Source organism: Lactuca saligna, chromosome 4 (genome assembly GCF_052625555.1).
Source record: "Lactuca saligna cultivar CGN05327 chromosome 4, ASM5262555v1, whole genome shotgun sequence".
Classification (NCBI taxonomy): Eukaryota; Viridiplantae; Streptophyta; class Magnoliopsida; order Asterales; family Asteraceae; genus Lactuca; species Lactuca saligna.
Genome location: NC_136420.1, coordinates 47,187,090 through 47,201,020, shown reverse-complemented (window position 1 = coordinate 47,201,020; position 13,931 = coordinate 47,187,090).

The window sequence follows — 13,931 nt, the reverse complement described above, 5'->3', positions numbered from 1 at the left end:
TGCTGGGTTTTGGGACATAATGTCCTTTATGTAGTGTCAAACCTTAAAATCTAGGGTTTTGGTCTGAAGGGAGTACGCCCCGTATACCTCTTAGTACGCCCAGTGTACTCACAACCCACCCGCGACCAAGTGTCTTTATAAGTTGTGGGTAACTTAGCTTACGTTGGGCGTTCCCAGCCAGGCACGCGCATGCATCCTTGCATGCATGGGACTGATAAACCAAACTTCTCCATTAGGGGCTAATTCTACCAAAGCCTTCAAAGTTCCATAACTTCCCCATCCGACGTCTGTTTCCGACGAACCTTATATCCACGAAAAAGGTGGCAAGAAGCCCTATGCTCCTAATAACTCACCCAAGCCTTAAACCTTTCTAGATTAAACCCAATATCTGTAAAAGACCAAGATATTCGTTTATAATCATACCCTTGGCTTCTGAAGACACAAACGAATACTTGGATCACTTATACTATAACACCCACCTCCGAACTGGGCCAAATACTTCCTTTCCCAATGCCTTAAACCTCATGACTAATGATAATTGGGCCGTAGCCCCAATCAACGAATCACTTTCAAAACTGGGTGTTATAACTCTCACCCACTTATACTAGATTTCATCCTCGAAATCTAGCCTTACTAACACCCATATCGCAACAAATGATCTGAGGAATGCAACCGATGATTCTACGCATAAGACAACCTTCTCAAGATAACTGAAACCCAAACTGAACTTCCATTCTGAAGACTCAAACCTCAAACTTCCGCAATACCACTACTGCATTTACCAGAGCTAGATTCTATAATGGTCTGTCTCCCCGACAGACCGCCTACGCTGAAATGATACCATGCCCAAGCCTCCTCGAATAACTGGCCAACCATAATGCTTCTCCTTCAAGTAGAAGATTCATCCCTGCAACGGTTAGACTCATAGGAGAGCTGGTCAACAGGGTCACATCATTTACTCTGAGATTATTTGATCCCACTATGAGTGACTTAGCATTACCCAAGCAATCAGTTACCCATCCATACATGAAGTCCTAAAACATTAATACTACCCGAGACACTGAACTGACCCGAAACACTAAACTGCCTCCTAGCTGCTTTCCAAATTCCACTAAGACCTCCCTGGTCTTAATTCGTTTGCCAGTCATCTGAAATATCAGGTTCCAGCCCGATTGCTGAGCCAAAAGACTCCCACACAATCTCCCCACCTGACTTCCGAACGAAATCCTCATCTGTGAGTAGTTGCCATCAGTTTTCTTGCCACTATGGCTCTAACAACCTTCTGATCCAACCGATCGGGTCCATACGTCGAATCCTGACACCACCAAATCCAAGGCTAAAAGTGAGTGCTACATTACCAAAGGTAGTCTTATATCACAAACGACCTTATACGATCCTTCGCTTCCTTGATCCCATGACTACAGTGGTGTCACTACGATCTTATCACTGGCTTAACCAAGTCTAATTCATCTGGGGAAATCTGTAACCAAACCATGGATTTGCCATGCCCTCACTGTTGCACCGGAACTGGTGGGTGCTATGGTTCTTCCCGCGATCTAACAACACTCCCATGCCATCTACCAACCTAGTGAATGCTACGGCTACCCTCGCAATCTTACAACACTCTAGCACTATCTGACAACCTTGTGAATGCTATGGCTACACCCACAGTCTTACAACACTCTAGCACTATCTGCCAACCTAGTGAATGCTACAGCTACCCTCACAGTTTTACAACACTCTAGCACTATCTGACAACCCTATGAATGCTACAACTACACCCATAGTCTTACAACACCTTCCATGCTATCTCTACCGCCGACCATGGTCTTACTGCTGATTACCAATCAGATCATATCCAAAGTCGAGCACACACACGATCTGACATCCCAACTAATCTTAAATTATGATTGGAACCCCAACCTGAGTTCCCGAAGCCTGTTATCCAATGCCAAGAAAAGGAACGAACCAAATGTTGGAAAGTTTTCCGAACTCCGAACTCACATAATCCTTAATCTAGATATCCCCTCGACTGCCTTCCTCCCTGGCGGGGATGCGAAACCTATCCTATTTGCACACCTATTTCTGCTTCTGAGCACCTAATCGATTCTCCCCCACTTAGATCTGACTAAGTCTTCACGACACGTGAGAATTGAAGGATTCCCAATCCTTTCTTACTTTCTAATAATTAACTGTTGACAATATGCGCTTACCAATGCTAGCGATCAACTACCGTCAAACCCTAAGATCGCCCATCCTCGGAGACCTTGAAGAGTATTCTTGAAATCTAGTCCAGTCTGATACCTTAATCCACCTCCCATGCTTGCGGTTGGAAGCCTTAACCTTTACCTTGGCTAGCAAATCCTCGCTCCCACTTCCATTATCGTAGCACTACTGAACTCTAACCGAACCCAACCCATACGAAAATACATTTCCCTGGAAACCTCCAATGACCGAACAACCCATGCGACTAACACCAGTATCTTTCTGCTACCGCTCCTCCCCTAGGAAACGGTAGTGCTAGAACCCAAAAGTTCTCCCATAGGCCACCCTCGATCATACCAGAATAGATGATGAATCCACTTTACTCCATCACTATTGGAGAACTAGCCCAATGAAGCTAACCATGGACCTTTCACACAATACCCCGGAGCCGATCCTGACCTCATCCCAAAATCTGAATACTTGGAACTTGTTTATACACGATACTGCCCTTACTAACCTACTAACGATTCATGGTATGCATTGTCATATGAAACTTCTTGAAAATATAATCAAATCACAAGCAGAGAGATAAACTCATAGATACACTTACCCAAAACCGATGCAAGAAAGCAACCACAAAATACAAATAGAACCGAAAAGAGCAAAAATACATACCCACAATGTCGCCTGCTATAATTATGATCTCTCCTGCATGTCACAGCAAAGTCTAACTCCTTTCCACTGGGGCTCCTACCCTACCCTCTCGTCCATCAATGATCGTCAAAATAGCTAGATCAGGAGAATTAATTGCTCCTCCCCTCCTCCCCAGACATTCGGACCTCTTGTGGCCCACTTGGTTGTAGAGAAAACATAACGGGCTTGCCCCCTGAGGAAAATCTGTAACACCTGATTCCTGGTACGCAGTTAATTCTAGAAATCTTTATATTTTCACTGGGGCTCGATGAGTTGGTGGCCTAACTCGTCGAGTAGAGTCGTGACCCACGGGAAGTTTAAGTGACCTACTGGACGAGTCCGGAGACCAACTCGACAAGTAAGTGCTTTTTGAGTGAAACCCTAAATTTGAGGGTTTGCACCCTATTTAAAAAACTTATATCCCCCTATCTCATCCTCCATCGTCCCTTATACTTCCAGAAAGCATTATCTTGAAACCCTAGCCTTGAATGAGTGTTCTAAGTCCATTTTGTGCATTTTGGTGGATGGTAAAGCTTGAAAAGAGGAAAGGAGCTTGGGAGTTCAAGTTGGAGCTTGGAGATCCAGAGATTGTGTTCCATTTCCAACTCATTTAAGGTAAAAAGCTCTTATCTTGATCTTCCATGTAATTAATCATCTTTAGGGCTTGGATCTTGGTATATATGGGGCTTTCTAAGCCATTTTCGGGTTGTGAAGTACATTATGGAGTTATGACTTCAGATCTGGGGCCATTGGGGGTCTTTATGGCATAAAGATGCCAACTTTGTTGTCATAAACACCCCATGCTCCTTGTAGACCATCTTTTATGGCTTATTGAGTCAAAGAACCCATGCATGTGCATCAAGCTTGAGGCTTTACATGTAAAATGGGGAACTCCCTAAGCTTTGTTCTTATAGTTTCAGTTTTGGTTTCAGGTACCTCTTCGTCTAAGGGGAAGGATACGACGGTGTAGCAGCGCATCACACACACACACACACTCATATGGATTCCGCATAGAGATTTCTGGGATTGTACTCTGATTTTTATTACTTTTGATGATATGGTTTTTAGACACGTTGTTATGATTTTTATAAATTGATATGACATTGGCAATGTTTGGTAAACTATGTTATGAATCTCGTAATTAAAAATGAAATTTTTGGCCTTGAAAATTGGGATGTTACAAAATCCCTCCTGACATGATCAACACCGCCACACTTGTAGCAACCCATACCCCTGGAACGATAAACCCCATCATGCTGTTTCCCGCACGTGTTGCATTGACCTTGGCCCTGCTGGCCCCTCAATCAATGGTCTGAAGCCTTAGTTCTCTTCCCAGGACCCTCCACTGTTTGCACCTGGTATGACCCTCTCTTCCCAAAATGCTCCGAATCAATCTCCCGCACTCGAGCTCTGGAAGTCATATCATTTAGGGTCTGACACCCTGACACGCTCACCGGCTCACTTGACAATGGCTGAAGTGCAACAGCTGGAACAACCTCTGCCCTAAATTTGGTCATAAACTCCTCCCAACGCATAGCCTCCAATTCAGGAAGCGCATTAGACCGAACAATCAATTCCCAACAACTCCTTTCCACCCGATACAAGAAATCCAAGGCGAACCAAACCTTGGATCCTAAGCGGAAAGGGCTAGTGCGGAAGAAACCTTCCATCTCCTCAATCCAATGCGAACTCAAAAACTTGGAAATCCTTTTACTGACTGACTCACCACCTAAACTGGGACCATACCCTGAACCATACCTATGCGTGCTCATCACTAATATGAAAGACAACTATACCCATGATCAGAACATAACCAAAAATTTTCCTCCTCCAAGCTTCTTAGATTCTCCAAGACTCTCACCGATTTGAGTATGGATCCTGTGATTTCAATAGTACGAGCCCAATACAACCTTCCACACCTATCCCTACTTTCCTCGGAAATCATCCTGAATCCTCTAAGTCACTTACTCAAACTGATGCATGGAAACTCTCTAAACCACTCTACCAACCCACTGAGGCATATCCTTGGCTTTCCTAGATTCCTGAACCCACCCAGTCCTCATCTATTGAAGGATTCCCATTAATATCAACTAGCTACCTCATGAATATAGCCACATGCAATAGAGATCAGATAATCCTTCAAGTAAAAGACTCAATCCTAGAATGGTTGGACTCAAACAAGAGTTGCATAATAGGGCCAAGTACATCACTTTGAGATTACCCAGCCCGTGCCACATGTGACTACGCATATTCACTTAGTAGCTCGCTCACATTGCTAATAGCCCCACCAGCACAAAGCAAGAAACATTCAAACAATGGAAAAACTAACCAACATACTCCAATCAAGCCATTATATCCTCTTATCAGGTATCTTGTACTAGCATGCAATTATAAGGCTCAAACAATCGGGCATAACCTAAACATGCCATCCTACCACTGACTAATCAGTACTAGCATGCAGTTCTTTAAGAACATATAGTAGGCACACAAGGCATCCCTTCCTAGATCCTTATCCCTAATATAGCATGTAGTTCACATATTCATACTTCATATCATAATATAAAATGTATGGGTATCTTGGGGAAGACTTACATGAGCTTAGCCAATTGCACACATCACAACCCTTTCTTTGCTTAGAAATTATTTTTATAAAAATGATTTTCGTTTGAAAATTTTCATACCATGTCCTCGGTTTGAGTTCAGACATGCCCGAGAGTATGCCCAAATCCCTCAAACCTGACTCTGATACCAACTTGTAACATCCCAACATTCATGACCAAAGTTTCATTTTTAATATAACTAAAACACATTTGTAACTTGGATCAAAAATTGAAAAGCATTTCAAATAAAACATTTATCAGAGTTCATACCTAGAAATCACATATTACAAAAAACATAGGTGTATGCGTTGCGATCGCCCCAATCTCCTTTATTTGAAAACTGGAGGTACCTGAAACCAAAACTGAAAACCATAATCACGAAGCTTAGTGAGTTCCCCCACCATACCACTTACAATTTATAATCATACTGTAAGGCATACCGGGATGCCCGACCTACCCCTGTCATACATACTGGGGTGTCCAACCTACCCCTGTCAGGCATACCGGGGTGCCCGACCTACCCCTATCAGGCATATATGGGTGACCGATCTACCCTCCGGTTTATTTCAACTAGTTACGAAGTCTATTTCACCCGTATCAGTAACACATAATATCATATCATAAACATAATGTCAGATATATTTGGGTGCCCGACCTACCATCCGGTTTATTTCAACCGGTTACGGGGCCTACTTCACCCCTTCTACTACTATGACCATATAATAATATAGCATGCAAGCAAATAAATCTCTACAGATAGTGGCATACAAGACAATTATCATAAAGACAATAATCTCTACTATAAACAACTACTAATTGGCTGGCATCGGTGCCTTCGACCTACTCATACAGGGAAGGTAACTCACCTAACAGTGTTGAAGTTCCCTTCAAGAAATCCTTAGCTGTTGCCCTGGAAACTCCTTAAGCTATCAATACCAAAATATCACCCAATTAGCAGTTGGGTCCCAACCCGTGATCCATAATCCATACTTGGGGTAAAATTACCATTTTACCCCTGGCCCAACAAGATTCTTTAACTAAGGCCTAAGCCCAAAACCAAATAAGCCTAAACTGTGAAATCCATAACAGCCCACTAATGGCCAAATTTTCCTAATTGGGCCCAACTCCTCAAATGGGCCTTCCCTTTTAGTCTAACATATTGTTAGCCCAAAATATCTTATTTCTGATGGTACACAATGACCACAAGTAGCAAAGTCCAATGAATGGCCCAAACAGACGCCCACTTGTTTGAAACCCATTCTGACTGAGTACGCAGGGCGTACTCAGCTGTACGCAGCGCATACTGGGTTCATGACCTATACGCTGCATGTAATAGCTTGTACACCCAACGTACTCCTCTATTAAGTCCTTTTTGCTACTAAGCACTTAATGCTTCAAACCAAGGGACCAATTCATAGATCTGAGCTCTACTTAATGACTAAACCCATAAAGTTACTGACTTTGTGACTCTGCATTTCCCACATAAGCCTAAACTCCATAAATGACATTCTACTTCCATGAAAATGGTCTTATCTCATGCATGAACACCTCAAGACCTTCAAGATAGCAACTTTCTGTCTTAGGGACTCAAATAGCACCAACGGTGGAAACCCTAAGCCTAGGAAATGGATTTGAACCATAAAGCTTCATCCTTAGGACCAAAAAGGTCCAAAAACCCAAGACAAGAGATCTATGGAAATAACCACTAAGTTTCAGACTTTATACCTCAAAGAGAGTCAAATGTTGAAGAGGTTCTAGATCTAAATGTTCTTTCTTCTTCAATGAACCTTCAAGAATGAAAACCTTCTTCAAAAGCACCAAAATACTCTTCTAATGGCCTTCTAAGCTCCAAAAATACACAAGGAAGGATTAGCACTTCGTGAAAGTTGTCTAAGGGTAAGAGGGTGGCTGGGTTTTGGGACATAATGTCCTTTATATAGTGCTAAGCCTTAAAATCTAGGGTTTTGGACTGAGGGGAGTACGACCCGCATACCTCTTAGTACCCCCGGCATACTCACAGCCCACCCGCGACCAAGTGTCTTTATATGCTGGGCGTTCCCAGCCAGGCACGTGCATACATCCTTGCATGCATTGGACCGATCTACCAAACTTCTCCATTAGGGGCTAATTCAGCCAAAACCTTCAAAGTGTCATAACTTCGCCATCCTACGTCCGTTTTCGACGAACCTTATATCAAGGAAAAGGTGGCGAAAAGCCCTATGCTCCTAATAACTTACCCAAGCCTTAAACCTTTCCAGATTATACCCAACATCCATACAAGATCGAGATATCCATTTGTAATCATACCCTTGGCTTCCGAAGACACAAACGAATACTTGGATCACTTATACTATAACACACACCTCCGAACTGGGCCATATACTTCCTTTCCCAAGGCCCTAAACCTCATGACAAATGATAATTGGGCAGCAGTCCAGAGCAACGAAGCACTTTCAAAACCTGCTGTTACAATAATAGAAATTAATAAAAAAACCAAAACTAAGATTAATACCATTAGAACCACCACCAGTTTTAGGACCATTGAGGGAGCTATAACTAATGGGTTTTGGTCATAAGAACATCCTATGTGCTCATACAAACCCTAATGCTTGGATCTAGGTTTCTCTATTGTACATGCAATTTATCCAAGACTATAAACCCTAGATCTAGCATATGATAATCAATATAACATATAATTAGGGTTTAGATCATACCTTGATTGTTATGTAGCAATAACAATCTCAAATCCTTCTTGTATTGACTTTAGAAAGCTTAGAGTCACAAATGTCACTCCTCTAATGGTTCACAAACACCAAGAGCAAGAGGATGAAGAAGTGAAGAGAAGGAGGTTCTCAAAAACGTGTGGAAACCCTATAAGGAAGCTTGTCCACGTTTTTGAGGCATAAGGACTCTATATATAGTGAGGCTATTAGGGTTATCTAACAAGGAAACCCTAATTTGGATGCTTAAGCCCTAAGCAACCCATGGACTCCTTTTCTTAAGGGCCTTGGACGATTTCTAATGGGTTTCCCCATAGAATTCGTCCACTCCTTAATATAAGGCAATCCATAGCCCAAATTGCAATTATCTTATAATTACAATTCCAGTCCCTTAAGTTTAATTAATCTCTTTTAGTCACAAAACTAATTACTAATTAATTCTTGACTAATATTAATTAAACAATATGATTTCTCCTTTAATATATATTCCCATAATATATTAATAAATCATATTTATCCTTTCTCTCCATAATTCATCCTATCAAGTTACTTTGGTGAAGACAACCCAAAAGGACCATGCACCATCGGGTCAAGTACATACCAAAATAGTTATGGACTTAGACACTAATCCAACAGTCTCCCACTTGGATAAGTCTAATAACTATTATGCGTATGACTTCAGATCATGATCTGCAATCGTAGCTTTCCAAAGCCGTTGTCAACTTTGATCCTATCAGATACACGTGTCCTTTAGATAAGGGATCATATATTCCTCCATTCTAGATATCGTATAAGACATGATTTCAAATCATTCTTTCTGTACTATTTCTCGACTTCCGATTTATGACGACTAACTAATTGAACAAATCAAATTAGCCCTAGCCCGGCCGAGCATTTATGTTTGTCATCACTAAATCATCGAGGGGCCCAAAGATATCGCTTTTATCCTACTTTGGATAAAAGGAACGGATAAACTTTGATTCAATGCTCGCTTGCACTCACTCATCGAATCACACACAACAATATGTTTTATGACACCAAGTTACTAATGCGTTTACATATTATCAATGTGCAACCGATTTATAAGATACAACTCACACATCTCGGTTTCAATAATATAAGATGTTATCGTCTCACCAATCACTTGTGATACAATTCATGGAGTGATCCAATTGAGCGTGGGTTTAATACAATGCTCAAATCATATTCATAAGCACTCATGAACGTTGCAGCAAACATTTGCTTATGTCTAATGCTCTTTAGACAATCCACACACCAATTCATGACAGTCGTTATTCATACCTACTTCCAACATATGAACGACTGTGGCCTGTTCGAATAATTTGACTGTTCTTAACCAATTAAATTATTCAGGAAGTCAAAACATGCAAACTGAAACACAAGAATAATACTAATCCCATATGGCCTCAAACTTTTGCGTATAATTAAAACCTTTTATTTATCATCATATCGATTACTCATTATTTGTTGTTTCGGGTAATCAACTTCTTACTTGAATTATTACACTTGTCCCATGCTCTTATCATGCACACAATGTTTACTTATGGTTCTTACTTTGTGAAATAGATCAAATGAACACATTTCCAATCATACTCATTTCACAACTCCAAATTCTTTTTCATAAGTGAAAGAATATCAAATTCTTGCCACTTATAGAATATGTTAGATTCTAACATTTTATGCAATGATCCTTTTCGTAATTTCATAGCACAAAAAGTCACAAAGACTATTGCCAATGATATTACAAAGTCCTCTATCGGAGATTGTTACAGTACAATTCCTTAGATATGATGTCTCTCACTCAAAGTACATTCCTTTGAACATCCTTTGCATAAAAGTTTCTAATCTAGACATAGATTTTCAATATTCAATTCCCAATATGGACACGTTTCCATATTTTCCATATGACAACTCATTCTTAATAGAATCTTATCTATTCATAATAATGTCGATATGGTCCATTCAATACTATACTTCCAACTACTCACAAGTGACCAATCCTCAGCGAACTTTGGATTGTCCTTTGATAGTTGTTTAATCATCTTAGTCAAAACCAATTCTAGTCCTTTTTCCCTCTAAATGCGCTAGACATTTGGAAAATTTTAGAATGGTCAAATATTACAGCATTTGCAATCGATCCTATACCCGAAGCGTATTGGACACGATGCATAATGTCTTACATGAAGATTTAATACTTTATCAATCTTCTGCCATAATATTTTATGTGCTATGTTCTTATAATTCGAAATATGAAGAGGGATGTCGTAATCATAATCGAAATTTAAGAACACACTATGTATCATTTGACTAAATTTATTAAAATTTCTCAATCTAAGCTTTAGATTTTGAAACGAAGTACAATATTCTCTCCCTTAATTATAGCAAAACAACTATTCAACCTTTACGACTTTGCAAAGTATAACTTTTGTTTTCTATAATTAATATTGCTAACTTGCAATACTGGCCTTAATAATCATACAATCATAACATTTATGCTCCCACTATCACGATGATTATTATAAACATAACACTTATGCTCCCACTAGCTTTGACATGTATTTAGAAAACAACTTAACTTACAGAAAAACAATACCTATTCAATTTCTTAAGTTCATGTTTTTAATATTTAATGCTTTGATAATCCTTTATCAAGGCTTCTTAATCTCATACACCTTTATCCAAGATAGCTCATATGTGTCTTAAACAATTAAGACTAATTGCCAAATCTCACAATTCGAATCATGGAGAGGGATACCGTAACCATAATCAAATTGGAGAATGCAATTTTACAACTACTATCTTCTTAAAATCTCTCTTAGTGAAAGCATTTTCTCACATTCATTTTCATGAAGAAAAAAAAATCTTATGACACTTAGATTTTAATGGTGTATGTGTTCCTATCCATGTGAATTTATCAAAACCAAGGTTTACGACAAATTCAAACTCATATGGACCGAACTTTCTTAATTTTGATTTCTTGCCTTATGGTAGCACAGCTGCCCACCATGTCTTCCAAGTAGTTAAGCAGCTCACCTTTTCCTATCAATGTACTTTTCATTGATCAAGGTGCCTGTCTTTTATGCATTCAAATGCGAACTTATAGGACTCATATGCATAATTAACTTAATTGGAATGGCATAGAAACAAAATAGTGTCAACACGATAGGTTGTAAACCTCAACTTGTGTGCTAGTGATGATCGATAAGGTTTATTTTGATTTGTTCTTGAAACCTTTCAAGACCATTAAGAATCCCACTGACTCCTTGACATATAAGATTCTCTTGTCAATAAACATTTCTTGACAAACAAATATTTAAGAGTTAGTGTAGTTTTTATCAAAACACTTCATAAATTGGTCCTAGTTGGTCTTTGTCTTATCCAAGACATCACAACTTTCCACATTTGATGAATGTTATAAACCTTCTTAACACTTATCACTCAATGTCACAATCTTAACTCAAAGACTTGTTTTGGAATGAAGTATGATTGACTTCTTGATTTAACCATTTCTTCAATTCTTGATTCCTCTTCTTAGACACACAATTGTACTAAGACTTACTCAGAGGATCAATTGAGATATGGTTCTTAATCATTAAGACCTATCATAAAGCATAAAAGGTACTCTCCCTTCTTCTTAGAATGGAGAAACTTTTATCTCTCTGCCTACTTGATTCTTCTTGTTCATTCTGCTATTGATTTAAACATTTTAAATCAATTCAGAATTACACTTAATCTTATAAGTATAAACATATTTACTAAACCTTTAGTAAATCATGACGAATATCTTGGTTACTCTTATGGTGGACTTGATCAATACGCAACTTTGTGTACTTGATCTCCTAGTCCTTCACTTGACATTTTGTCAATGAATTAGTCTAATTTCCAAACATGAAATTTCTCATTCATCGTGCAACCAAGTTGCATGATTCCAAGTTTCTGTCCAATTGAAACTTGGACGATGAGAAACTCTCCTTATTTGGTAAATTTTTGACATTTCCATAATTAAGAATCAAATCCATTATTGCTAATAATAGAAACATTCAAACATCAATTTTTCATACACGCCATTGCAAGGATAAATAAATAATATAAAGTCAAAATTTATTTTATTGCGGAAAAATTTTGTCCTTACAATGCAATTCATTGAAAAACTATGCTAATACATATTTCTTAGCAATCTAATTCTAACTCTAAGTAGTAGCTCAAGAATCTAATCTTCAAGTAATGCGATCGAAATCCATTTCTTCACGGTTAGATTCTGCTCACTTCTTCCCTTAAGCTTCCTCTCCTTTCTTCGATCCTACAAAACATCAATTGTAATCTTATCACATTATGTATTAAGAATCTAGAATAGGAGCTTAATAGAGTTGGTCAATGGATTTTACCTAAAGCAGAGCCATACGTTTTGACTCTCCCATCTCTTAGATCTCTTAGGTAAATAGGTCAGCTTCGTCTCCAATGCCCCTTCTCTTGGCAATAAAAGCATATTGACTCTTGTGGAACAGGACATGGAACTACTTCAGACATTGCCTTTCTCTTATGATCAAACTTTTCGATCATAGCATGTCTTTCGTTGCCGTTGTCTATATCTATAGAGGTCTTGAAGGCAGATTCACCAATTAACTTTGCTTTTCTATTGCGCCAAACCAATTCTGATTCAGCAGCAATAAGCATATAGGTGAGATCTATAAGGGTCACGTCGTAGTTCATCATATAGTACTCTCTTACGAACTCACTATACGAGTTAGGAAGTGACTGAAGAACCCAATCAACCGCCATCTCCTCATAGACAATGGATCCCAACATTCTTAACCTATCAATGTGTGACTTCATCCCTAGGACGTGTGCACAACCGACTTTCCCTCTTCATGTTTACTTGCCAAAAGGACTTTGAGTGAGCTTGAACTTTTCAAGCCTTTGAACTTGTGGGTTAGGGAGAATAATTGGAGGAGGAGGAGGAAATGAAGCATGATTTCTTGTTCCTCGATCGAATCGTGGAATATCATGTTCATGTGGAATGCTTGTTCCACGGGATTTGGGAAGACCATAGTTGTCGTACTTTGACATCTACAAAACGGGAGAAAACAAATTCAAGTTAGTTGATTGATTGAGTCCTTAGTAAATCACCCAAATGAGATACTAAGGCTAGGACCCAACACAATATGCTACAACCTAGAAAAGGGATTCTGTAATCTAGTTGTAGAATATTTGAAGGTAAGTGAATGACGATTCACTAATTTCCACCATGAAAAACGAAAAAGAAATTTAAGTTTTTAAATCTATGAAAACTCCTAGATTCTTTGAGATTCATTGAACATTTCAATGGCATGTTTAAATCTCGATATGCCCCTCTTGTTTGTGACTGGGATGCCGAGGATCACAAAGCGGGTGTGAATAACCATGCAAACTTACATGGTGCCCTCACATGTTACAGTCACCTATTCGATGTGCCGGTTAACCACACACACTCCACCGAACTATGACAAACATTGAGTCACCATTTGCTACCTTTGCTTAGAACCATTTAGTGTGCCGGTTAACCACACGCGCTCCACTAACGTCTTAGCAAGGGCAAAAAGTGTAATTTCATGGAATTGCATCAATTCACTTTTGCCTAAAGTAACTAAGATTGGGAATTTTATGAAAACATTTAGTTACTTTTATACTTCATTATACTTATAATGAAAGGTTT